Source organism: Phoxinus phoxinus, assembly GCF_949152265.1.
Source record: "Phoxinus phoxinus genome assembly, chromosome: 23".
Lineage (NCBI taxonomy): Eukaryota > Metazoa > Chordata > Actinopteri > Cypriniformes > Leuciscidae > Phoxinus > Phoxinus phoxinus.
The window spans coordinates 22,995,422-23,021,644 of record NC_136898.1 but is presented as its reverse complement, the minus strand read 5'-3'; the positions used below and the strand labels follow the sequence as shown (position 1 = coordinate 23,021,644).

Genomic DNA, 26,223 nt, shown 5'->3' with positions numbered 1-26,223 from the left:
GACCATCTGATATTTCTGTATAAACAGCACAGAGAATCAACATCACTGCAAACCTGTGTTGCCATGAATGATGGTCGATTTTAACATTTCTGCAGAATTCTGGGAAGTTATTTGGCTAAAGTACATTCGCAATAATTGACTGTTGAGGACATTCTGGCTTATGACGTCAAATGAAAAGGGCCCGCTATCTGAAATACGGCCCCGAGGAGCCTTGTGTCAACAGACTGTAAACATTTTAAACAAATACTGTAACTGACAGGACACATCTGTCATGTATGCGGCTGGGATTTGCCTAGCAGGCATGATCGGTTTATGACAAACGGATGCATCTAAAGCGTAAAGGAAAAGCAAAGTAAATGCAGGAAATATCTTCACATTCCAATAGCCGAGGTCACTAAACCTCACAACAACACTCAGGCGAATTTATTAATTCATTAATAGCAGAAAATGATTTCCAAACGGAAGCGATAAACAAAAGTTATAAATGATTTAAAAAACTTATTTTTGGTAAACTTAAATTTCAACAAACTACACAATTTGAGAGCAAAAACAAGTAGAAAGGAAAATAAGTGCATTAAATAATTAAATATTAAATAATTACATTTAAAATAATAACTTTTTTTAAGTTATATAATGCGGTAATTTTTTTTTTTTTTTTTTTTGAGTGATGATAATAGAAAACGTAAATCTGAAGCAGATCGTTTTTTAATTTAAGGTATATCTTGCTTTGAGAATGTGGTATTTAACATCATACAGCACAGTGAAATTGTACATTAATAACAATACATTAATAAAAAATTAAACACACACACACACACACAAAAAAAGACACTGAAAGTTGCTGACAGTTACAGTACACACTGAAATAAGCGCTGTGAAAGATTTTTACTTTCATGTTTATTTTACTTCAGGGCATCACCTTATCATATTTGGATAGGTCTCCAGACAGGACATTAATTTGTTAATAAAATCACATTGTCTTGACTCGCGCATGTAATAAATGACGCATCAGACCGCTGTCAGTTTGGCAAACTATCGTTCTCAAACCACAATGTGTGCTGATATCCACAGAAGAAAAACAAAGACACCGTTAAACCACTGGGCTTCCCAGTAAGAACCATGGAACCAAATTTATCTGGTGTCTTTCCTGCTACTTCCAGCTAAATGTGATTAAACCATAGTGTTGTGCGATGTATATCATCTACGATAATATCCCTATGTTTGTTTTAATGATATGCAAGCCGGCATTATCGAGAATGTCAGTTGCTTTACAAGAACCAAACAAACACACTTTCAGTTCATGACGTACTGTAGTCTGGCCATTTTTTTCCTCCTTGGGTTTAGTCTTATATCAAATGATTAATGATAGCAATGTCACACGAGAGTGCTCGACTGAATATCAGCACACATTTCATGAATGATTCAATGACCAAATGAATCAGCCCTTTGAATAAATGACTCAATGACTCAACTCGTGAATCAGCCAAATATAGAGTACAGTATAGTAATAAAATAAACTTCAGAAGATCTAAGAACTGGATTCACTGACGTTTGTGGCATTACATTTATTAGATATGCAAATACTTGTTTAATTTAAATAAATCCGCATTTGTTGAATGTAATAATGTCTTAGTTCAAGACTTAACACTTAACCAAATATTTGTCATTTTGTCTTTGTCCTTGTTATCATTGTCATTGTCAACTTCTCGAGCATCATGGGATGCCAATGCAGACGGGTCAGAGAAAAGCTCAGGATTTTGTCATCATTCTTGGCGGCTGTAACCGGGTAGCCTAATTGTAGAAGATTATATAGGCCTAGTAGTAATCAAGAGACACATATTTGAGTGAAAACGACACAATCCTCCACAGTAAATCAGGTTTCAGAGAGGGGAAAGTGAGACTAAAACTCACAGAGCAGTAAAAACATTCTTGATTTTTATTTCAATATGGTTTAGTCATCATTATTATCTGACATCTCTTGGTAATTCAGAATATATGAATTTTCCTCAGTGCATCAGAAGAGTTTGACTTCTCAAAACCGCAGGCTGAAGTTGTTCCCCATTAGTTTTATGCTACTTTATTGCAGGACTGCACCAATCTGCAATGTTTTTCCCTCACTGCTAATCTAAAACACAGGCTTATAATGCCTTGAAATGATCCTATTATGCTTTTTCAGATTGTAGATTTCATGCACTGTGTGATAGCTGTTTGTGAATGTCAAAAGTCTGCAGCGTTTTAAAGATTGCAATTGTTGTTTCCCCAAAGAAAGAAGTGATTCTGAACTTACTTCTTGCCTATACCTACGTAGGTTTGTAACACATTTGCATAATGCCAGTCTATGGTCTTCATTGTCTGAACGTGAACAGCGTCTACTTTAACCCTCAAACACTGTAGTTGTTGCTGAGACTGAAAGAGTTTGGTTCGTGTTGTTGTCATGTCAAGAAGACGCTGTTTTCTGTGCTGCAAAAGCAACTTCCAACGGATGAGGACCTGTGCTAAAATTGATATGGTAAAACCTATGCCATGGTAACTGTTTCTGTCTCTGTGTATACAAGTGCTGAGGAAGATTGAAATTCAGATATGGTAATGGGTGTTTGGTCTCTGACACATGCAGAGCAGAGTAGACCAATCACAACAGACTGGGCCATCTGACCAATCACAGCAGAGTATACCAATCACAACAGACTGGGCCATCTGACCAATCAGAGCAGAGTAGACCAATCACAACAGACTGGGCCATCTGACCAATCAGAGCAGAGTAGACCAATCACAACAGACTGGGCCATCTGACCAATCAGAGCAGAGTAGACCAATCACAACAGACTGGGCCATCTGACCGATCAGGACAGAGTATACTAATCACAACAGACTGGGTCATCTGACCAATAAGAGCAGGGTATACCAATCACAACAGACTGGGTCATCTGACCAATAAGAGCAGAGTAAACCAATCACAACAGACTGAGCAATCTGACCAATCAAAGCAGGGTAGACCAATCACAACAGACTGAGCCATCTGACCAATCAAAGCAGGGTAGACCAATCACAACAGACTGAGCAATCTGACCAATCAAAGCAGGGTATACCAATCACAACAGACTGGGTCATCTGACCAATCAGAGCAGATTATACCAATCACAACAGACTGAGCAATCTGACCAATCAAAGCAGGGTAGACCAATCACAACAGACTGGGTCATCTGACCAATTAAAGCAGGGTAGACCAATCACAACAGACTGGGCCATCTGACCAATCAGAGCAGAGTAGACTCTCAGAAAGGAGGGGTTTAGAGAGGCTGAATCCTTGATCTTGGATGCATGTAAACATATTGAAGGAGACCTTCAAAACAAAATCTTTAACACCAACAACCTTTAAAATAGCATTTAGCATAAAAATAGCACTTTAAAAGTTTCAAAATGTGAGTTAAGATCACAGAATGAACAATAAATCCTGCACACGTGTATCTTAGGCTGCCAAACCCGAGGGCATCTCAAAGCCAGCAGTGCTCATTCTCTTATTTGACGTAGTGTGTTATCTGGACGGCCTCCATGTTCTCCACTCTCAAAAGACTGTCAAATTCAGCATCGAGGTGCAGCTCCTGTCACCTTCCATGAAGACCTTCTGCATGTTATCATCAAGCATTCGCAAGACTAAAGTGTTTTTCTGTTGGCCTGATGTGGGACATCGCACTTTAAACCACATAAAGACTGCCTGATTATAATAACAGTGGTCGCACAGTGTTGACTGAATGTTTCTGGGAGAAATGATCAATATCTTAATTATGTTTATGTTTATGTTGTTGTTGGTAAATGATTTAATAAATCTACAGAGTTTTGCCTGTTTCACTGTCGACTCTAAGCTCTTGCTTAAAATCAGGCCTTAATCATTACAATATACAGCTAAAAATATATATATAATATTTTATCTCTTCTGAAACTTTTCAAAAGGAAAAAAATTATAAACTAATTAAACAAACAACAATTCTAATATTAACTGTCAATACCACAATACAATTACTATATAAATATATAATATACAGTACCTCTCAACATTTCGGTGTGTGTCTGTGTCTGTGTGTGTGTGTGTGTGTGTGTGTGTGTGTGTGTGTGTGTGTGTGTGTGTGTGTGTGTGTGTGTGTGTGTGTGTGTGTGTGTGTGTGTGTGTGTAAACCATGTGAAAAAAATTATTATTGCTAAATGAGTGAGAAGAGAAAAGCTAATAAACAGTATTTTGTGACTAATACAAATATGGTAACCGTAGCATGTTATGTTGTTTATTAATTAAAAAATATATAGAAATTATTCAAATAAAATGGATTTACACACGTTGCATGTTAGACAGGATCATGTCATAATACAACATCAATTGTTCTGCCATGAGATCTGTTTGCCTTTCGAATCCCTCACAGAGTGGATGCACCTGCGGCTTTTTGCCACGGAGCCAAAGAGGGCAGCGCTACGATCCGGCTTCATCAACCCCCTCCCGATGAATGCTTCCACTTTTCCTTAACCACAAAAATGCATCTCCACACAAGAGCTCTACCTTCCACATGTCAAACCCACAGCGTGAAAAACCAAGAGCTAAACGGTGACCACAAGCCAGTGGTAAATTATATATCAGGGGCATATCCTTATATATTATTTAGTCTGTCGCCTGTTGTTGCTCAGGACGGCTGGTTCGAACGCAACAGAACGACGGAGCATCTGGCGAAGATAAACATAGAGCTGCTAATCCATGTTAAAAACAGACCCTCAGGACCCATAACATCCTTTAACTTTTCCCAACATTATGGGCGGGTCTAAAAGTTTTTAAATAATAATAATAAATTGAAAATATGTGTATACTGTGTATAAATATTCTGTATTTATAAATACATCACACATGAATGTATATATTAAGACAAATGTGTTATTTATATCTAAAATATTTATAAATATATACAGTATATACATGCAAATATTCCAAATATAAACATGCATGTGTGTGTATTTATATACAAAATAATTATACACAGTACACATATATTATGTAAACACAAACTTTTATTTTGGATGCGATTAATAACGATTAATCGTTGTCATATATTCAACAATACCCTTTTATTTCAGCCTTTTACAATTAGATTTTTTTTCAACATATGAGTATTTTAAAAATAGTACCCATTGAGATCACCCACAATACAGATGTTGCAAGAATAATATAGTTTCTGCATGCTATAAGTATCCTATGACAATCATTCACAAAAGAGGTTTTGTTTATGTGCCATTACAAGACAGTGGTATCAAATGTTCCTAAAATTGCCATGAAAATTTAATGGCTTTGGAGAATTTTTCCAACCACCCGTTTTCGTATTTGAATACTCAATGCCAAAGCAAACACATACACACACAAATGCACATATGCCAGCCAGATGTTGAGTTTGCATATTCAAGCATGTAAAAAACAGAAATGTAAAAATTTACGACCACAACGCATGGCAACTATAAGGTTCTGGAACACAAACACACACACACACACACACACACACACACACACACACACACACACACACACACACACACACGGATAACCTTCCAAAAATCTGAATCATCAGAAAACCCACACGCAACTGTAACTGCTCATACATTAGAACCAACCCCACATCACTACACCAATCCAGTCAAACACTACGGCTCTGCTCCAAAACCTATATATAGAAAACCAACTTACATTACAATTTTAAATGTTGCCTTGGCAACTAACTAAGATAAAATAATTTTAAGTTGAAAGTTGAACATTAATTGATGTAAACATCAGTTTGGCATCAGCATAAAAACAGACAACCCGATCTCACGGCAATTCGTACGAATTTTACGAGGTGGCTAATTCGTACCAATTCATACGACCTCACTCGTACAAATTTGTAAGTTTTTTGCTAAATCGTACATATTTTACGATTTGCCAAAATCGTATGAATTCATACGAATGGTTTAGACAAATCGTACAAATTCGAACGAGTGAGGTCGTACAAATTCGTACGAATTAGCCACCTTTTAATCACTCGTACAAATTGGTTGTGAGACAGCGTTGAAACAGATACACATTATACAAAACTTTAGTAATAGCAAAGTAATAGAGTTAGTAGCAAAACACTTGATGCGGCAAGTTGTAACGTAGATCAACAGCTGTAGCAATTCAACTGTATTTTGCGTTGTGCCTAATGAATACCTTTAAATAAGCTCAATTTGATTTTATTCTAAAAATGTATTCAAAATTACTAAAACATTTTTGTCATCTTGTGTAACTAACTGTGCTAATACTGTGGTATAAAAAAAAAAAAAACAGTATAGCAAGATATTTGCCAATATATTTCTATGGTTGCACAGAATACCATCATATCACCCAACATTAGCAAAACTATTTAAGTCTCGAATGATTTCTTAAAATACTCTCTTTAAAGGTCAAATTAAGTCCTCAGTACTTAGTCGCTAATCGTTTTGTAGGAAAGACAATGGACCAGAAGTGGGGGGGAGGTGAAGGAGAATAGAGGGACCTTGGGGGACTCAAGTTGCCTCTAAGTAGGAACGACAGCCAAGAAAGTGCGAAGGAATGTGCAAGTCTCGCCAACATTTTATGTTTCTTTCCATTGAATTCCAGCGTTTGCTCCGTAGGGTTGCTACGCCTGCCAATAGAGGCCAACTCTCAAAGTGCTATAATAACAAGAGATAAGACTCTTATGTGAGTCTTTTTTCTGATATAATATCATTTTTACTGTCAGCTGAGCTGCAACAATTATATCTCCATCTGCTTCACAAGCTTATCGCCCATCGCCAATGTTTGTATATGGAAAATTGAAAAGGCATTGTTGATAAAAGGCGTAGAAGTAAAGACATCCTGTGGCCTTGTGTGAGGTAGTGCTCGAAAAAAGAACAATGCCTCCGCCGACTGCAAGCACACTTTTTGGTACGCACACACTTTGCAGCATCTTCTGTTTGTACATCTAGGAAACAAGTTTACTCATTTCAGAAGGTGTTTGTCTCTCTTTCCAGCTCTAATTATTAGGACCCTTGCGGTGTAATGCAAGTCTAAGCATATATCGCAAATATGACTCATGAAGTAACATGCTGTCTTTTTACGAGGGAAAATGCAGATAGGACGACCAGAAATAGACAGCGTTCCCTCTTTGGCACATTCCAACTCATCCAACACGCTTGAATGGAAAACAGGACCGCCTGACAAATTGAAAGGCTCACGTGAGGAATGTGAGGCACATTTGCCCTGGTTTCCATGCATTCTTCTCTGACAGTATAGCCACACATGGATCCGGAGGCGGTGAGCGTTTCAGACAAAATAATTAATCAGTGCAAGTGACATTTCTCTAGATTATCACCTTTGCAAAGGGCAGCGGTTGAGAACAATAACCCTACGAGAGAGCTGATGGTGCACTGGACAAAACTGGCCTTTACGTTAATCTCCAGTGTGTAATGAGCCTGGTCAACAGGAAAATAAAATGTGTTGTGTGAACTTTAACACTTGATCTGGGGTCACCTAATTTGGGCAACAGACGCTTGATGGAAGCTGACGATAGCATAACGGAAAACCAGTATAGTAGTTTTTAATAAAGTAAACTTGAATGATTTTTGCGTATTGGTCAATGATTAGCCGTGATTAGTATCACATTGCAGAAGTGACATGTTTATATCTTATTAATAAGAAGGTCAGACTTTGAATTGAATTTTGACTGAAATCATTTGCAAACTACTGGATTAAAATTAGTTTAGCAATTTTTTAGAGCATAAAGTCAAATATGTTGGGGTGACACTGTAAAACTGATTGATAATGACAAAAAATATATATGTTTTTACTTTATCCTTGATGGTTACACCACAGGACATTTAAATTTAAACTTTTCTTGAAAACGGATTGAGTTTTCGGCACATGTGTTTTACATTAGATTTCCCCTTAGTTCTCATGAACCTTATTCCAAGTTGCTATCCAACCAGAAAAAGTAAACACAGTTACTTATTGTATCTACAAAAGTAAACAAAAATCTACAGATGGATTAATATAGAACACTGGTAACACTTTTGTTTGGGTCCAATTCTTCTAGTTACTTATTAGCATGCATATTACTAGGAAATTGGATGTTAAAAAGTACTTATAAAGTACATATGAATGCCTTATTCTGTATGACCACATCCATTAATCTAGCCAATACTAAAACTTAACCACTACAACAACTTCCTTACTAACTACTAATAAGCAGTAAATTAGGAGTATATTGAGGCAAAAGTCATAGTTAATAGTGAATATGCGTTGCCCAAACTAAAGTGTGTCCAGAACATTATATTAGTTGGGGATTAATACATTGTTTGGTAACACTTTAGTTCAGGGTCCAATTCTCACTGTTAACTAGTTGCTTGTTAGCTTGCATATTACTAGGATATTGGCTACACTTATAATGCACATATCATTCTGCATGGCCATATTCTACATTCCTTAATCCTACCCAATACCTGAACTTAACAACTACCTTACTAACTATTAATAAGCAGTAATTAGGAGTTATTGAGGCAAAAGTTGTAGTTAGTTAATAGTAAATAAAACAATAGACCGTAATCTAGTGTGATCAATTTTTTCTATTATATTATTATTAAAATACCCCTTCCTCATACTTAAATAACTTTAAGTGGCCCGAGACGTATCGCTTTAATCTTGTTGTATTCACTTGTGAACAGCTAAACAACATGAACATATAGTTTAGCCAAAGAAAATAAATAAATGAAAATCATAAACAAACATTTCTTTAATGTCTTGCTAATGTAGTCTAACCACGCCCTTCTTGAAAAGCCATTTAGCTAAATCTTGAAAAAATAGTTTGATTTCCTACTAGTGTCCTTGTAAGTCTGAGACGATTGGATGCGTTTTCCCAGAGTTGCCTGCGGTGCAGGGCCACTGCAGGTCTTCGGAAAAAGAAAGAGAGCGGTTCAAGCACATCTTCGCAACAAGAGACGAGTTTCAAGGGATTCAAGGAAAATAAAGCTGTAAGTAATCTTCCCTGTTGTTTGAATGGGCAGAGGTTGCTAAACAGTCCAGGATGTGGACACACAGGGGACCAGGGCTTGTGTTCTCTCTTCGTAACTTGAATATAGACCACCCATTGCCCTTCAGATAAAGGTGTGGTTTACAGATAATTGACTGGCAGTGCTTGCAAAATATGAGCCCTAATATACAGCATTATTCTAAAAGAATGGAGATGGGTCCGAGTCTACTGAGAGAGAGGTTGCCCATTTCAGGAAGAATGGGTTGGGATGTTTTCTTCATCTGAAGATATGGACTTTGTCCAGACATAAACACTAGGCACAAGATGAAGTCTAGTTGGGCAACAACTGGTAGTTTTCAGGCTTACAAAGAAATGCTGGAATTTCTGTTACCATGAGAACAGCACCTAAATTATGTTGTGCACTGCCAGCTTGTATAAGGCAAATAATACTTAATGACTTTTAACTTTTTCTGGATCTGGAAGGACATGGAACACAACATGATGTAACTTTGAATACCACAAATCAGACTATCAATCTCCTGTCAGAGTTCAGTGCTGTCGGGCAGAAACATTGCATCTTAAATTTTCGTCATTTTTATTTCTTTTCATAAATAATTACTATTGGTCAGCCTTCACGTATTTCTATGGGTTTTGCAAAAACGTAACCAATGAAACGTATAAAAAAAACATGTGACTAAACCTAGTATCACCATTGGATCTTCAAACTCAAACTGTCAGTCATACCTTGTAACTCCGCACTTGTTCCCTGAATAAGTACAACATCTTCTTTACTCAAGAAACACTATAAATATATAAATATTAATGATTAAATATTAATGATTTATGCAGAGACGAGTGTTTTATTCTAGCATTTATCATCGAGTCAATAATTAAATAGCTTGTGTGCAGCACTCTATTTTTAATAACATGAGATTGTGGTCAAATTATAGACAAAAAAAAAATTGACTTAACCACAGTAAACTTTATTAACTGTAAGCTGGTGAAAACGTAATGTGATGCACTTACCGTCTCGGATGTGGCTGTTCTAATGACAGACAAAACATGTATGTCTGAAATTCGCTGGTCAAAAACCTCATAATTAAATTTGAAGCTTAATTTAATAGTTCAATGACACATGCAAGTGTCTGACTATATATAAAGCCACAATATCAACATTGACAATGTTGTGTTTAATTGTTTAAAAAATATAGTGTTTTTTTCCATTTCTTGAAAAGTAGCGTTTTTTTGGCGTTACAATATTATACTGTATTGATACTGTCCTGATATTATCATCTGTAGAAATCTAACACAAACTTCCAATGTTAATGTAGGTAACAGGAACTGTTCATCTAAAAATGGAACTTTTGTTCTTATTTACTCACTTTCATGTAATTCCAAAGCTTTTCCAATTTATTTACTCCATGGGACACAATGATTATTTTTTTGAGGAATATGTATGAGGACTGGGGTGGTCCTGAAAGAAGTGTTCGATTTGTGAACGAATTGTACTTTTGTACTTCAGATATTTTCATTGAATCAGTTAACACAACACTGTATGAATGATTAATTTCTGAATTGGACTGGTCCAGTTCTCAGTGACTCAGTACAACAATGTATGACTTTGTTAGTCATATGGAATAACTTATATGATACTTTTATTGAGCTTTTGCACTCTTTAAAGCCTGTAAGCTCTGGTCCCCATTCATCGTAATTGTGTGGAAAATAATGACCAGTACTTAATTCAAAGTCTTCCCTTTTCAGTTCTATGGAAGAAAGTAATGATGAAAGAATATTTATATTTTGGTGAACTAATCTTTTAGGTGTAGCTCAATGGCAAATTGTTGCCGAACTATGTAGACTGGATAACATCCATGACAATTATGGTTGCAGATCAAAAGGAAAAAAAGTTATCATCCACATTGTGAAAAGACGTCAACCTTTCTGCAAGGCTCCAGTGTCTCTAAGGAAGTGTAGAAGTAAATTTAACCTGGGTAATGACACAGAAAGCAAATAAACAAGTGAGCCAATGCATATTTCAAGTTGCCCACCCAAAGCCTCTGTGATACCCTTCTACATGGGGAAAGCAGATTATCCAACTAGGCAAAGAAAGAAAATAGCATCTGTTTGTGGACTGCTCACAGTCAATGTTTGTGCAGTTTGACAGACGCCGCCAAAAGTCTTTTCGAAAGGGGTAAATTACGCACATTTGGACCTGGCTTTGAAAACGGGCATCAGTTTGACGTGAAACGGGGATAAGGCTGCGGAGCACAAGAGCTATCATAGCCACTCAAGGCTGGAATTTCCTCAGGCACTGGCCAGAATAAGATGGCTACCAGATGCCAGCTATTCACTAAGCTTTTGGCTGGTTTCCCAGGAGAATTGCAGCCTCAGCCAGTTCTGCTTGAAGGTAGACTGTGCGTGAACACTTACCCTCATTTTTACTCAACGCAGGATTAAACAGAGAGGACAAAAGCATCCCCGACTGATTGATTGCCTTGTTCTGTGGTTCCAAACATGGCCTGAAGACTTGATTACAACTTAGTATGGCACAAACTTTCTCTTGGAAGCAGCACCTTTCATGGAAGTTGCACTTTGGAGCGTTCTCGGTTTATGACACCAGTCATTTACCCCAAACAAGAGGTTTCCGTATACCGCAGTTGTGAGTCACAGTTAAAGCCAAACTTGGAAACGTTCATTGACCCAACAACCTCTGCACCATGTGATAGCCACTATCTGCTCTTCGAAAGCAGACGTCGCCGCGCTCAAGGAATAAGAAGATCTCTTTGAAGAAGGACCTCATCGACAATGACAGCTCAACACCAGCCTCGGCTGCTTGGCATTTAAAATGGCGCCACAGTCCCGCTGCATGTAATTATGGAGGCCGTACGGGCCAAAGCTCACTTCGACAAGCTACCACATCACGAACAGCACGAAACTCCACAACGCCAACATGTCATTTCAGCAAACGAGCAAAAGCAAATAAATGTCAGACAACACAAAGCTCAGACCAGCAGCTGCAAGAGCCTGTTTCTTGAATCTGTATCTGGCATGAGGAATATGGCACTGGATCTGCAGAGTCTCTTTATATTCAATCAATGCCAAGTGAGTCATGGCGAGTATAAACCCCTGGAGTGCATTGTGAAGTGCTCTGAATGGCTTGTTGAACGTTCTCCAGCGTCGTTTATCAAGTCTCAGGCTGGTTGAAGGTTGACACAACTCCCTGCGGAGGTGATACCGTTTGACCTGCTGCATGTCATAGGGGCTGAATAGAGAAGTCTCACAAACAACTGAAGATGATCCATTGGTAAAAGGTTTGCTTAGCATAAAACAACATGACAGCTAGAGTATCAGGTGTTGCCTGCAGGTATATGCATTTGTATGGGAGGTTTCTCCAGAAGATAAAGTACTTTCTTTGTGCATATGACTCACACCTGCTGGGAAACGGCACACATATTCTCTTACCACTGTTCCAACATGCTTGGCTCATAGAATGACCGTCTCTGGCATGAGAGGGGAAGCAAAAAACGCACAGCATAAAGACACAAGCACTGCAGCACAATCGAACCTTCTGCAGACAGAACTTTGTTTGAATATCCTTACTGATAGCAGTCATATGACTACCAAACATTCATTCTTGTAATGTGTGCATAGTGAGGCCATTCCTCAAACGGATTACAACCATTTGAAACCCCTTATTAAATCTGAGTGGCAGCGAGAGATCTTCAGAGATAAAAGGCTTTAGCTGAATCAAAGCGAGTTGCCATGACAGGCCCGAGCCAAGAGAATTCTTACCGCCTAAAATCAAACTGCCAACACTTATGAGGTAATTAGAACCCTTATGTCTCATAAGAGGATTTAAAAAAGGAAAGCATCATACTAGTTTTAAAATTTGGATATACTTTTAACTTTGTTGAATCTATTATTTTCTTATTTTTTAAGAGGTTTTTTTTTTTCTGTCCCCCATTCAGACTTTCTAAAAGTATAAAGTTTTAGGGTGTTTTCACACCTGGCTCGTTTGGAGCGTTTGTTTCAGAACCTTGTGAGTTTTCCCCCTCACTTTGGTTCTCTTAGGCATATATGAGCACGGAAATCGTGTTCGGATCCGCACCAAACAATCGCTTCAGTTGAGGTGAGAAAGCAATCTGACCCAACGGACCAACTAACCAAGCAGTATTAAAATTCATAATGGGAAATGTGTTATATAAAAAGCAGCAGTGTCTGATTCTGTGAGTGAGAACATTATCGCACTTGAAAACCAAAAAGCGCTTTTTCATCTTAAAATGTTGTGTACAGTAAGTACTATTCTCCGTGCATTGAAAGAATGCAGTCCCAGTGAAGCCTTGTGTGGCAAGCAGGACGAGGCCGAGAGTTGTGGGAGCGGGGCGAGCTCACGGAGGAGCATAAAAGGTGGAGCGACAACAGTGAAGGACGAGAGAGGACCAGGCCTGGACTATTACGTCATGTTTTGTTTACCTGTGTGTGGCAGTCGTCCCCGAGGGGCTGCCGCTTTTACTTTCGTTTTGTGTTTGTTTACTTTATAATTAAAGTCTTTAAACGTTTGCATGTTCCCGCCTCCTTCCCTGAACTAACACACTAGGGCTGTCAATCTTCCTCTATAATACTATTCGAATTCCATTCCTTATTTTATTTAATATTCGAATAATATTCGAATATTAAATGCTCAAATTCATCCTATTATTAATATTTGCGACATTACACAGGCTTATGGATCGTCAATGCCACTATAGCATTTGGTTGTTGTTGTTACACGTTCTGTCCACTAGAGGGACAGCTAACATTACAGTATTTAGAAACGGGTGATCGCGTTTTTTTATTAACAATAAAACAGCGGAACAAAATTAATTACTTTAATTTGGCAACTTGAATGGACATTTTTCCACTGATCAGTTGTCTGATGTTGTGTCAGATTTTCACAACTCTGTCAGTGATTGTTGCGCGGCTAGGACAGCAGACAGCTGGTAAGCCCCGTGATGAAGAGAAGAAAATAAGTCATTCTTGCCTGTTTTAGCAGCGGTTCCTTGGACAGATCGCCTATAGCTTGTCATGGTGTAGCGTTGTCAGATGTGCCCTAATGGTGCGTTCACACCGGACGCGAATAGCGCGTCAGGCGCGAAAGGACACAAAAGTGGTCAAGTGTATAACTAGACACGGCAGGCGCGAATTTGACGCGCTATTCGCGTCCGGTGTGAACGCACAGTAAGGTTGCAAGTTGAGGAGTGATATTTCATTCAGACTTTATTTGTGATTTAATTTTCCCATTTATGATTTGAAATCCAAACAACTTCCACACATCGCTTCTCAAATTGTCAGGAGTGGTGATCTCCGTTTCCATGGAGACATTGCTCGCCGCCATTATTGACAGTATTGTTATGACGATGCAGCGTGGATAACGCGCACAATTGTGTTACGATTCAATTTTTTAATTGTTTATCAGACGAAACAAAAGCATTTCATTTTCACATGCCTGTGTAAGCCAAGTTGGCGAGAAAGGCAAGATATCATATAATAAAAAAATAAATAAAATAAAAAAAAAGCAATATTCGAATAGTAACTTCAGCATTCGAATAGTATTGATTTTTTTAATATTCGAATTATATTCGAATTTCGAAATTCGTTCCAACAGCCCTATAACACACCTTACTATACCTTTATTACCGCTAAAACTCCTAATTACAATGAACAATACATTAGTTACAATATTATTAATCTTTGTTAATGTTAATGTTAGTTTATTAATAGAGGTGTTCATTGTTTGTTCATGTCAGTACACAGTGCATTAACTAATGTTAACAGATGCAACTTTTGATTTTAATAATGTATTAGTAAATGTTGAAATTAACATTAAACAAGATTAATAAATGCTGTCGAAGTAGGGATGGGCGATATACTGGTATACATGACAAACCAGAAGACATTGGTCAACCGGTAGAGATTTTGAACTGTCGTCTCTATCGCGGTTACGCTCACCTGTTGTGAGGTCATGAAAGCGTATCGTTTGCATGCGTTTTTAAGCACTAAACTGAGCTTTTTTTTTAGAACTAATGACCATGTACTTGCAAGTAAACAAATTAATTTATGTCTTAAGTGAACGTAAATAATTGAGAAAAAAAAAAAAACACACAAGTATATTGGATTCATGCAGTTGGTCTTAAAGTGACAGCATCCATATGTACTAGCTGTCATTATTAATGCTAATCAAAATACAACAAAAGAGAGAAAATCTCTCACTGCTCTGGATTTAATCACTTTTGTAACTTTAATAAGAATAAATGTATATTTAATTTAGCTAAGACTATGCATTTTTATACATTTACTTTAAATGTATAAAATGTATAAAAAAATGTATAAAAAAACTTTATTTACTTTATTCATTTTATGTAGTATTTCTAGTGCTTAAAGTTTCTCAGGTAGTCCTTTTTCATGTGTCTTTGTTCTTTTGTAGCTTGTTTTCATTGCGTTATCATTTTCAGTTTACTTGTCTTCAGTAAGCTTGAGAGTTTTTTCATGATATATATTGTTATTGTGAAATAAAATGACTCATATTGCGATATAAGATTTTGGTCATATCGCCCACCCCCATGTAGAAGTATAAATTATTACACTCTAAAAAATGCTGGGTTGTTTTAACCCAATTTTGGGTCAAATATGGACAAACCCAAACGTTGGATCAAAAATGCAATTTAAAAATTGAACCCAATGGCTGGGTTTGTCCATATTTGACCCGAAATTGGGTTAAAACAACCCAGCATTTTTTAGAGTGTATTATTAGTTGTAGTTCACCAATGTTAACTAAACAACTGTAAAGTATTACTAAAAACAGTACAGATTACGCAACATAAATGCTAGATGAAAATGCTTTCAAATGATGATGGTGAACATATGCAAAAACATTATATCATTTCATTATAGAAAAACTCTAGTCAAGTCAAAATGTGTGTACTGAGAGAACAAAAAAAACTGAATTTGATTTTCAACACAAAAATAAACTCGCTTCTTGCACAACCTGCCATGTCCAGCATTTCACCAAGTAGACTTCAAAGACCTGGACAAACATCCTCTATTTCAGTTTAATTACCGCATTTCCCAACTGTGGGGCTTCACCAGACCTCGACACTTTCAACTCATAAACAAACCCTTAACGAACGTGAACTCTTCTGCAATGACTCACCCTGCCCTCGCATTACAGTTTCAAGGAAAATGACAAAAGCTAAAGCATCACGCTGCATAATTAGTCGCCCGATAACTGTCCAATGCATATATATATCTTTTGTAGGGAAACTGATACTGAGCAAAATCATACGAAACCGTTTAGGCAGCCTAAGCAAAATGTATGAAATCCCATCTAGGGCCTCAAGCAAGTTAAAGCTTGGAGCAGCGTAGAGCCAACACGCCGTCGGTGTGCCAGTGAGATAGTCGACCACGTCCCCTTCGCTGAGGCCCTTTTCCCCTGACAGAACAAAGAGCACTCAAGTCTAATTCGAAATTGATTACAGCCACTCATAATGCGTGCTGAAATATGCATTGGGAACGAGCGCGCTGAATGAGGAACAGAGCTTGGCAAGTCAGAAAACCAGAGAGGATTCAGAGGGGATGGAGCCGTGCATTCCACCGCCAAACAAACTTTGCAGACGTATCGCTTTCCTGCATTTAGAGGGTTTAAAAAAAAAAAAAAAAAACATGTTTTTCTCATGTTTGCATTCCGCTTTCTAGTATTTACAGTTTGTAAACTTTCTTACATATGAGGAATGCACATCTGGGCAGATGTTGTCTATGTAGGGTTCAGCTGCTGTGATGATGTCCTTCATACCTGGCTCAAGCGAGGCCTGATGTGGAAACTAAGAGAGTGGTCTGTATTTAAGGAGTTTTTCAAAAGTAGTCGAGACAGTTTGGACTGTGCAACCAGTGTACACTGGATCCAAGGTTAAAATACACAAAGAGATTCAGCACAAATGACTGGAGACACTGTTCCCAAACAGTTTAAAAACAAAGACCCTTCCAAGAGATTATACGCATTAAACGGCTCGTTCTGTTTTACGTCTAAGATGTACAAACAATTATATTCACCGTCCACTGTAACTGCGCAGACAAGCTTATGAAAGCACGCTGGAGTAAAGAAGAGTACGGGAAAGCAATGGCAACTGTTAATGCCCGGATTCTGATTGGCTGTTAATGTTTTTCTTTCATCAACTGAAAAAAACACACACACACACACAAAAAACAAAGTGAAAGTGCTATCTAACGCTGTTATCGTTATAGTTGTTGTGTGGACTCTGCTATTCTTTTACATTTAGAACAATTTTCAAAACTATATTGTTATCGCTAATAGTTGTGTGAATAGGCCTAAAAACACAAAAATGTAAAATCAGAACCTTTTGTAACGCATATTCCATTGGTCTTGCTTTTATATGAAGTCTCAATATAACTTTTAAACGTCCTTCTTAATCATTAAGATATGTCTAGTTTTTAAAGACGTTGTGCTTTGATTATCATATACACATTACAAAATATTGATTTGTTGTTACATTTATCACAAATCTCCATTACAATTATAGAGCAATAGTGTTACAAAAATGTAACATTGGCCTAGTTACACCTTTAAGTGATTTTAGTAATGACTGCTAATATGTCAAAGTTGTTTGAGGCAAACTGCTATCTATGCTCTCCTCTATTTAGTCATGTGACGCTGGCAGTTTATTTTTGGACACATAGGCTTGCTATTGTTAACAGTTATTTATTTCCTCAGTATCCGAAACAGGACGGACACAAAGTATCCAGCTTGACAGTAAACTGAAAAAGTATGGCTGATCAAGCCCATAAGGGGACAGGATCCCCAACATTCAAACTAATGACAAATTAATATGCGTTTCAATTTTTTTTTTTTTTTTTTTTTGTAAAATGAAAATAATAATAAAAGAAGATTTTTAATGGTATTCACATTTGGTTAGGTTATCAAAGATGAAGATTACTGACATAAATAAAAATTATAAATATGAAAATTTATAATAAAAAAAATACATTTAAAACATGGAAAAACAACTTTTAAAAGACTTTAAAACGCCATTATTTTTAAATGACAGAAGAAAAGCTCATGAAAAATACTGAGAATAGGCACTCTATCAAATATATTTTAAAGTGCCTAAATAAATAAATACTATGTTTTTTAATATTTTTTTCCCCCAAAAGTCCAGTAAATTTGCTGTACGTAACATTAATACGTAGTGCACAAGTTACTGTAGATGAACGTTTTAACAAATAACGATGTTCGTCTGTTCCACAATAAATACATCATCACGTAGGCTACTCAACAGGTATCGAGCTGCTAGTTACTGTGTACATGCGAAGTTATTTCCGTTTTCCAAATGCAAATACTTAAAACATAACGTTTTTTTGACATAATAAACTGCTTATCTTCACTGCAGCGGACACCAAGCGCGGCTCCCAGAGCTCCCAGTTACATGATCTCCCTGGGGTCGCCGAAACTTTGTTCTCACTGTCACTATGATGCCAATTCTAACACATACAACATTTTCCCAAAATGTGGCTCTTAAAGTGCTTCTGGTCAATCCTTACCTTACTTTTCTTCAAACATTAAACGAGCATTTTGACGCGGTTCCTCTCCATTGCTTTGGCTTCGCTTCACCTTCGTAGTAGAGTCAGAGGATTTAGCAGACTTCCCCTCCTCTCTTCCCATTGGAGAAGAGCTCTGTCAGTACACACATGCTCGCGCCAGGATTTCCTGTCCTGGGCGGTGTTTCCACTGGCATACTACCATTCTTTTCGTACTTACATAAAAAAAAAAAAAGTGTGTAGGATGCCTTCTGCACATTTCTATGTGATTTCTGTAATTACTGGACCAATCTTGATTGTTTTTAATTATTATGATTACAGATGAACAGTACAATTTTTAATCTCAATCAAAAAAGAAAGAAAGTACAAACTAATTACAGTCTCCACTAAGCTTACAAAAAAACGTTGGTAGCGTTTATAATTAAATTATACTAATTATACTTAATTATACCTAAATTCATTATTAATAATGAACACATGCATACGCCTATATTAAAACTCATGAAGTAGACAAGAAATTGAAGTTAACTTAAAAGTTAAAGATAAACTTTTCGGTAACACTTTACAATAAGGTTCATTAACATTAGTTAACTTGGTTAACATGACCAAAGAATGAATACTTCTACAGCATTTATTAATCTTAGACAAAGATTAATCCAGTTTAACAAAGATTAACTAATACAGCAATTGCTCATTGTTAGTTAAACATGAACTGATATTAACTAATGAACCTTATTGTAAAGTGTTACCAACTTTTCTTTTCTATTGTGACGTTAGTACAATAGTACACCCCAGTAGTGAAACTGCTCTCAGACAAATGCCTGTCCAAATGCCCACACTTGCGGTCTTTGCACTTGACCACTTGTCTACTTGCATGACGAATTTCCTATATTTCATCCAGTGTTCAAGTAGGCGTAAAGACTGCAAGATTGTGTAGAACTTTTGATTACTCGAGGGGACACACGTATAGTCTTGCAAAAAATGCAAGTGTATAGAGAGCTTTTATTTATTATATTAAATATAAGTGTGGGAATTTTTGCCTTGCCCAAATACCCACACTTGCAGTCTTGGCCACTTGAGAGTGCGTGTAAGTGACAGGAAGTAAGTGCATAGGACTGTCTTAAAAATGACAAAGTGCAGTGCCCTTAATGCACAATAATCCCACACTGCCCCTGTCCCAAATGACGCACTTCATGTGGACTTTCGGTCTCGTGGACTTAAATTGCGCGTGCTCGCTGAGTCTACGTCCCATTCATCATTTTAACGTTCTGAAGTGTGCTCAGCAGCGCCCCCTTTGTACCCTTGAAGCGGTCTTCCGCGAAGCCCGCATGGATGCAGGCTTCACGCACTTTAACTACCCAGGAATCCTTGCGAATTTGCGAAAGGCCAATCAGACAACGAATGGGAGGAGCTTTCGCTGACGGACAATTGTTAACATGGCTGAGAAGAAAATAATTAAGTGTAAATATCATTATGGTTTGTATGACCTAGCTAGGTGTACATTTTACCAGTTGTTACCTACAGTTTAAACAAACATTATGGTCATCAACCAGTGGTTGATGTCTCAAACATAAATATATATTTATATTTATTCTAAACATAAATAGCTTGCTGAATAATAGGCTACGATCGCATTATGATTCATTAAATAAATAGAACCGAATGTCAGGGCTTTACTGAGTCATATGTAAATATAGAAATATAATATTTAAACAACACCAACCGGACCATCTTCCTATTTCCGGCGTGACGATCGAGTCTGTCCCAAAAATACCTCTCAATGCGCCCTCGTGGACTCGCGCCAAGGGCCCTATAGGTCTGCACTACATGACGTCCCCAAAGTGTGGACTCAGAGGAAGTGTGCCATTTGGGACAGGGCCACCATCTCCAATACCGTTATTCGAAGGTAGCCGCTACCCATCATGCATTATGTTCGGGAACTCATGAGCCCCACGAAAATCACGAGATGTCGAGGAAAACATTCCACTGTAATTTAAATGAATTAAATACATATAATTTGGTATAGTAAAAACTAAGTGTTGCACATTGTATTGGTGCAAAGATGAGTATGTGTAGGACTGTTTTGTACAACATTTGCAACTGTTATCACTTCATTTAAATCTGTGTCTTCTGTTAGTTAGCAAATACTGAACAAGTTTATTTAAAAATGCAAAGTATTGAAAATATAATAAATATTTATAATAAATAAATACACTTGTAAAGACTATAAGTGTGTCCCACTGAGTAATCAAACGTTTTACACACACTTGCAGTCTTTATGCCTACTCTAAAAACTGCTGGGTTGTTTTAACCCAAATCTGGGTCAAATATGGACTAACCCAACCGTTGGGTTAACATTTTTAATTAAAAAATTTAACCCAACGGCTGGGTTTGTCCATATTTGACCCAAATTTGGGTTGAAACAACCCAGCATTTTTAACACTTGGGCTAAATAGAGGAAATGCATCATGTGTTACGAAGCATATGAGTCGTTCAGATCCAAGTGCAACATGTCTTTATTAGACAGAGTCACAAGGGTCATACACCAGCAAACACAGCAGAGAAGATCAGGCAAGATCGTGGTCAATAAACAGGCAGGTTATCAGGGCAGGCAGCAAACACACAGGATGCAGGAACTAGGCAGAAGATCAGGAACAGACACGGTCTCATCCGGCAGGCAAACAAATGGAAGAACGCTTGTAAATGTTCGCAGCAGCAAAACAAGACTTAGCCAAGCGTGTTGTGTGAGTGTGGCTTAAAGACCCACTCCGATGAAAATCATGTTTTTCTAGGTGTTAACATGTTCTTGTGGCATTTTTCTGGTGTTAGAGGACATATCTTGAAAAAAATAAGCTCAAAGTTGTATTTCTGAGTATTTCTACATTCAAATGTCTGTGAATCAGTAGCAGACGCTAAAATGCCGTTTAAAATAGACTGGAGTTGTGACGTAGTAACTCCACTGGGCGGGGCCACAAGCTCATACTCAAATTGGAACACATACTGTAACAAATAAGTCACTTTTCACCGTCTATCAATCGTCAAAACTAAAGTTTGGAGAGCACAGACTGATCCCGTCAGTAATTACATCATTACATAATGAGAGAGGGCAGCCAGCCTCCTCCAGCCAAGCAACAGGCGACATTCGTGCATGTGAAATTCCGCGCTCGTCCAAGTAGACTTGCACACGCCGGGTGGCAACGAGTTTCGCCTGTCGCAGTCGTTTGTCCCCTCGTGTGTCAAGCCCATCACTCGTGAGAGAGTCAGTCAGTTTTTCAGATAGAGCGGTGACATTAGCATCATAATAATCCCGAAATTCCGAGCAATCCACTGATACTAAATATGTCCTGATTGATCACTGTGGGAGGGATGAAATATTGAGACGTAGTCAAGCTGTTTTTTACCGCGACGTCTCAGAGTGAAATAATGATCGGTGATAACTTTGATTAACTTCGGATAATAATAATTAACGTGTATATATAATACTGTAATGCTTCTCCGTGCCAACGGCTCCGCCCACAACGCAGAGGCGAATTGCTAATGAGCTACTGCCGCTCTGCTGAAGCGAAGTCCCAGAAAACGGCACAGGTTTTGAGATTTTGGCTAAAAATCGTATAATCATAATTTATAGACCACTGGGAATGTTTAAAAATAGCTCAAAATATGATCGGAGTGGGACTTTAAATAAGTGTTTGAACATGAGGTGCAGGTGTGTGTAATCAGCGCAGTGCAGCTGTATGGTGTAATCAGTCCAGGGAGATGCATGATGGGAAATGGAGTCCGTAATCACCCGGGGGGTGTGTGGCTAATCGTGACATCATGCAAGTAGACAAGTGGTCAAGTGAAAAGGGGAATGGACAAGGCAAAAAACAAATGTCGGCCGGGACTTGATTTGAATTGATTGGATTGTTGGATGGTTGTGGTTTGCTATTGGTGGATCTCATGTGAGTGACAGGTTGCCCCGCCCTCACGCCAGTGAACACATCATCAGAAGAGCCATGGTAACGATACATGATGGGTTCATGTACAGTGTTGAGCACTGAATACACAACATAAACATATTAAGCCTGAGTTTTTGCACACATGCTGTCAGCACATTCTTCTGGAAGGTTTTAGGTATCTCAATTAATTCCACCTTTACTGAAGGCAACCTACTCCTAAATGTTTTGACATTGCTGTCATATTTCATTTTCTATAACCTTTGTTTAAGTTACTGATATAATTTGCCACGAGGTAAATGTTTTTCACCTCAGAAACCGTGGCTCTTGTCAGACTCCCCTGTGCATGAACTTGCCCGGTCAGGCAAAAAGCTTGAAATAATATAACTTCAGTGAAATGTTTGACAGTTGTGATAAATTGCCTGTTGTTTACACAGATTTGCCATTGTAAGCTATGTTTGTTTTTCTGTGAAATGTAATGTGACCTTGTTTATATATTTTTGTGTTTTCACTGTTTTTGAAGCGTGTCATTCAGATGTCCAGATGCAAAATAAAACATTCCACAAGCATTGGAGTTTGGTTTTGATTTGTTTCGTAATAATAATAATAAAAAAATCGATATTGTTGTTTTGATGTTTTATGTTTTTACAACTTTTCAATAAAAATCTATTTACATTTTTAGGTGTGGTTTCCAGAATATGTAGTAACATTTTCTATGAAACCTATTTATGCATTATAATGCATAAATGATGGTTTTTAGCCTCTTTATAAAAACACCTGTTCTACACACTCTCTCATTTCTCTCTTTCAGAAATCTTCCTGCAGGGAGAATACAGTGGGATGAGGCAGGACAGTAAGTGTAATCCACAAATGATTCATCTACAAGTTTATGATATGCCAGCAACACCCTTTATATGTGATAAAGAATATATATCTTTATATATCTTTATATGTAATAAAGAGTTGTCACAACCTGTTATGTGTCATTTGGTTATGTAACTTTGCCCCATCATTCATTGGGTCATTTACTCAGCATTTATATGATGTCATTGCTTAGCCTACATAGCAAAAGCAAATGTTCACACTCGGTAGATTAGGATAGGCATAGTATGAAAGGCCTGACATGGAACCTGTGGACAAACTCATTTAGGGGACATCATGTGGATAATTCCGATAGAGCCAACAAGGAACCTGTGGACAGGCCCGTCCCAGCTAATTCTGAAAGGGTTGACTCGGAGCCCATGGACAAACCCATTTAGAGCACATAATGAGGGTAATTCAGACAGGCCCGACGTTGAACCCATGGACCGGTGTTAATTTCGTTAAAAACTATGACCGAAAAATTTCGTTGATGACCTTTTTTTCCCTGTCTAAAACAAGACGATGAGAGATGACACCCACGTCATTAAAGTCCCTGTAAAGTCAAAATTAAGTATGTGTTCTGAGTTTGTCACAGAAGGTCCATGTAGGGACCTTACGGGGCTAATTCAGATAGGGCTGATATGGATCCAATGGACAAACCCATGTAGGGACCATACTGGGGCTAATTCAGATAGGGCCGACATAGGTCCCATGGACAAACTCATGTAGGGACCATACTGGGGCTAATTCAGATAGGGCCGACATAGGTCCCATGGACAAACCCATGTAGGGACCATACTGGGGCTAATTCAGATAGGGCCGACATAGGTCCCATGGACAAACTCATGTAGGGACCAGACTGGGGCTAATTCAGATAGGCACGACATTGGTCCCATGGACAAACCCATGTAGGGACCATACTGGGGCTAATTCAGATAGGGCCGACATAGGTCCCATGGACAAACTCATGTAGGGACCAGACTGGGGCTAATTCAGATAGGCACGACATTGGTCCCATGGACAAACTCATGTAGGGACCATACTGGGGCTAATTCAGATAGGGCCAAAATGGAACCCATGGACAAACCCATGTAGGGCCCACTTTTCAAGCCCATATTGTACATCGGCCCCACCATGAATTTTGGGTTGGGATAAATTCCAATAATGTGGCATTGGTTTAGTGTGATATATGTTCTTTCCATTTAAGTTTTTTTTTTTATTATTTATTTTTATGTATTAAAAAAAAATTGTCCTAGAAAATGTACTAAGAGATTCTTAATATAGTTGTTTAAAAATGTTACCAAGAAACTTAATATCTTAAATATAGGCTTACTTCAAAGAGGAAATTTGTACTGGACACAGCACACATAAAACACGTATCCCCACCAAACTTCTTATATAAATAACCAAAAGGGAAATAAAAAATAGTGCCTTATAAAAAAACTTCAAAGAGAAGTACCTGTTACATTACTTAGCAATACAAATTATTGCAAAATGATAAGCTAAATATTTTTACAGCATTACTGAGTGCCCAAAATAAGTGATAATATAAAATGTTAAATTCCTAATCTGCTCTAACACACTGAATTGGTGACACGTGTAATGTAACCAGCAGTTTAATCTTTCAAAAGATCATTTTATACCTGTTTTCAGTCTAGTGTACGCATAAAAATAACACATGCATATGGATATGAACTTGTTAGTTTGTTGGTGGAGCGAGAAATCGAGGTCACTTGTTGCTTGCTGCGTTATCTAGTACAATCTAATGATTATCCTTTAATCAGCTTTAGAAAACCAAGGGAAAAGAAAAGATGAACTGAGAAAAAAATCAGTGATCATCATAATAAACACACTGATTGTTGAAATCACTAGGGCGTTTCCTTATTTTTTAACTAACAATAAGTATTGTTAATAAGAATAATTACAGAAATTATACAAATTGCCTGTAACGTCATTCCTCTAAATAATCTCACCTTTCTTATGCACTTTTAGTGTTATGTCACTTCTTATTAAAGCGTTCAAGTCTCATTTATTCCAAGAATGCCCCTCCCCCTTAAGCAAATATTTTTGTTTTTCCATTTCAAAAGTATAGTGGCAGACCTGGTGGTGGATAATACTAATCTAAAACCTTTAATCTTTAAAACCACAGAGTGGAGAAGGCAATGGATATTTTCCAGAGTTAAACATGTTCCATCTTGACAATAGAAGCAATCACTGGAGCACAGGTGATTTCTTACATATGATATGGATTGGATATGAGCATATCAAAATCCAGATCATGCTGTCTTGTGTTCACAGTCTTGAACTTGTTGTCCTCCATTACATTTCAGAAGTAAAGTTTCTAGTCTGTAATCTGAGCAAGAAAGCCAGATGCACCAGATGTCCCACCACATCAACATCCCCACAAATATGTTGCCCAATATATATTAATCTTCAAATGGTGTTGTGGCCACTAAAATGAAAACGCATTTTACCATACTCTGATTACAGTCACACAACTGTTGGTTAATCTTACATTATAGCTGAACATTTCAGTCCAGTGTCATTTTCATAGAACATAACACAATTTACAGTTTAGTTTTTTTTTTATTATATCACAATCTGCGCTCAAGCTTGTCTAAATAATCATAAATGTTCTATAACAACATTTCATTTTGAACTATGCGTATCTAAAAATCCTAAAACACATTACATTCATGATCGACAAATATTAATTAATTAACCATTTGAATTTGTTCCAAGCATTTCAATTACATGTGTATATCACACTTTGGTCATTTAGTTAAAAGATGTGCTTGTCTAATATTTTTGAATCA

At 37.5% G+C, this 26,223-nt stretch overlaps 1 protein-coding gene across 1 annotated transcript in view; it reads right to left on the bottom strand.

Moving 5' to 3' along the window:
• The window catches only part of il11ra (interleukin 11 receptor subunit alpha), a 45,352-nt gene extending 26,556 nt beyond the window's left edge, over nt 1-18,796 (bottom strand). Inside the window, exon 1 of the mRNA XM_079600434.1 lies at nt 18,615-18,796. The gene's annotated coding sequence lies outside the window, so the exon portion shown is untranslated. The remainder of the gene's footprint in view (nt 1-18,614) is intronic.
• Between the last annotated feature and the right edge of the window lie 7,427 nt (nt 18,797-26,223).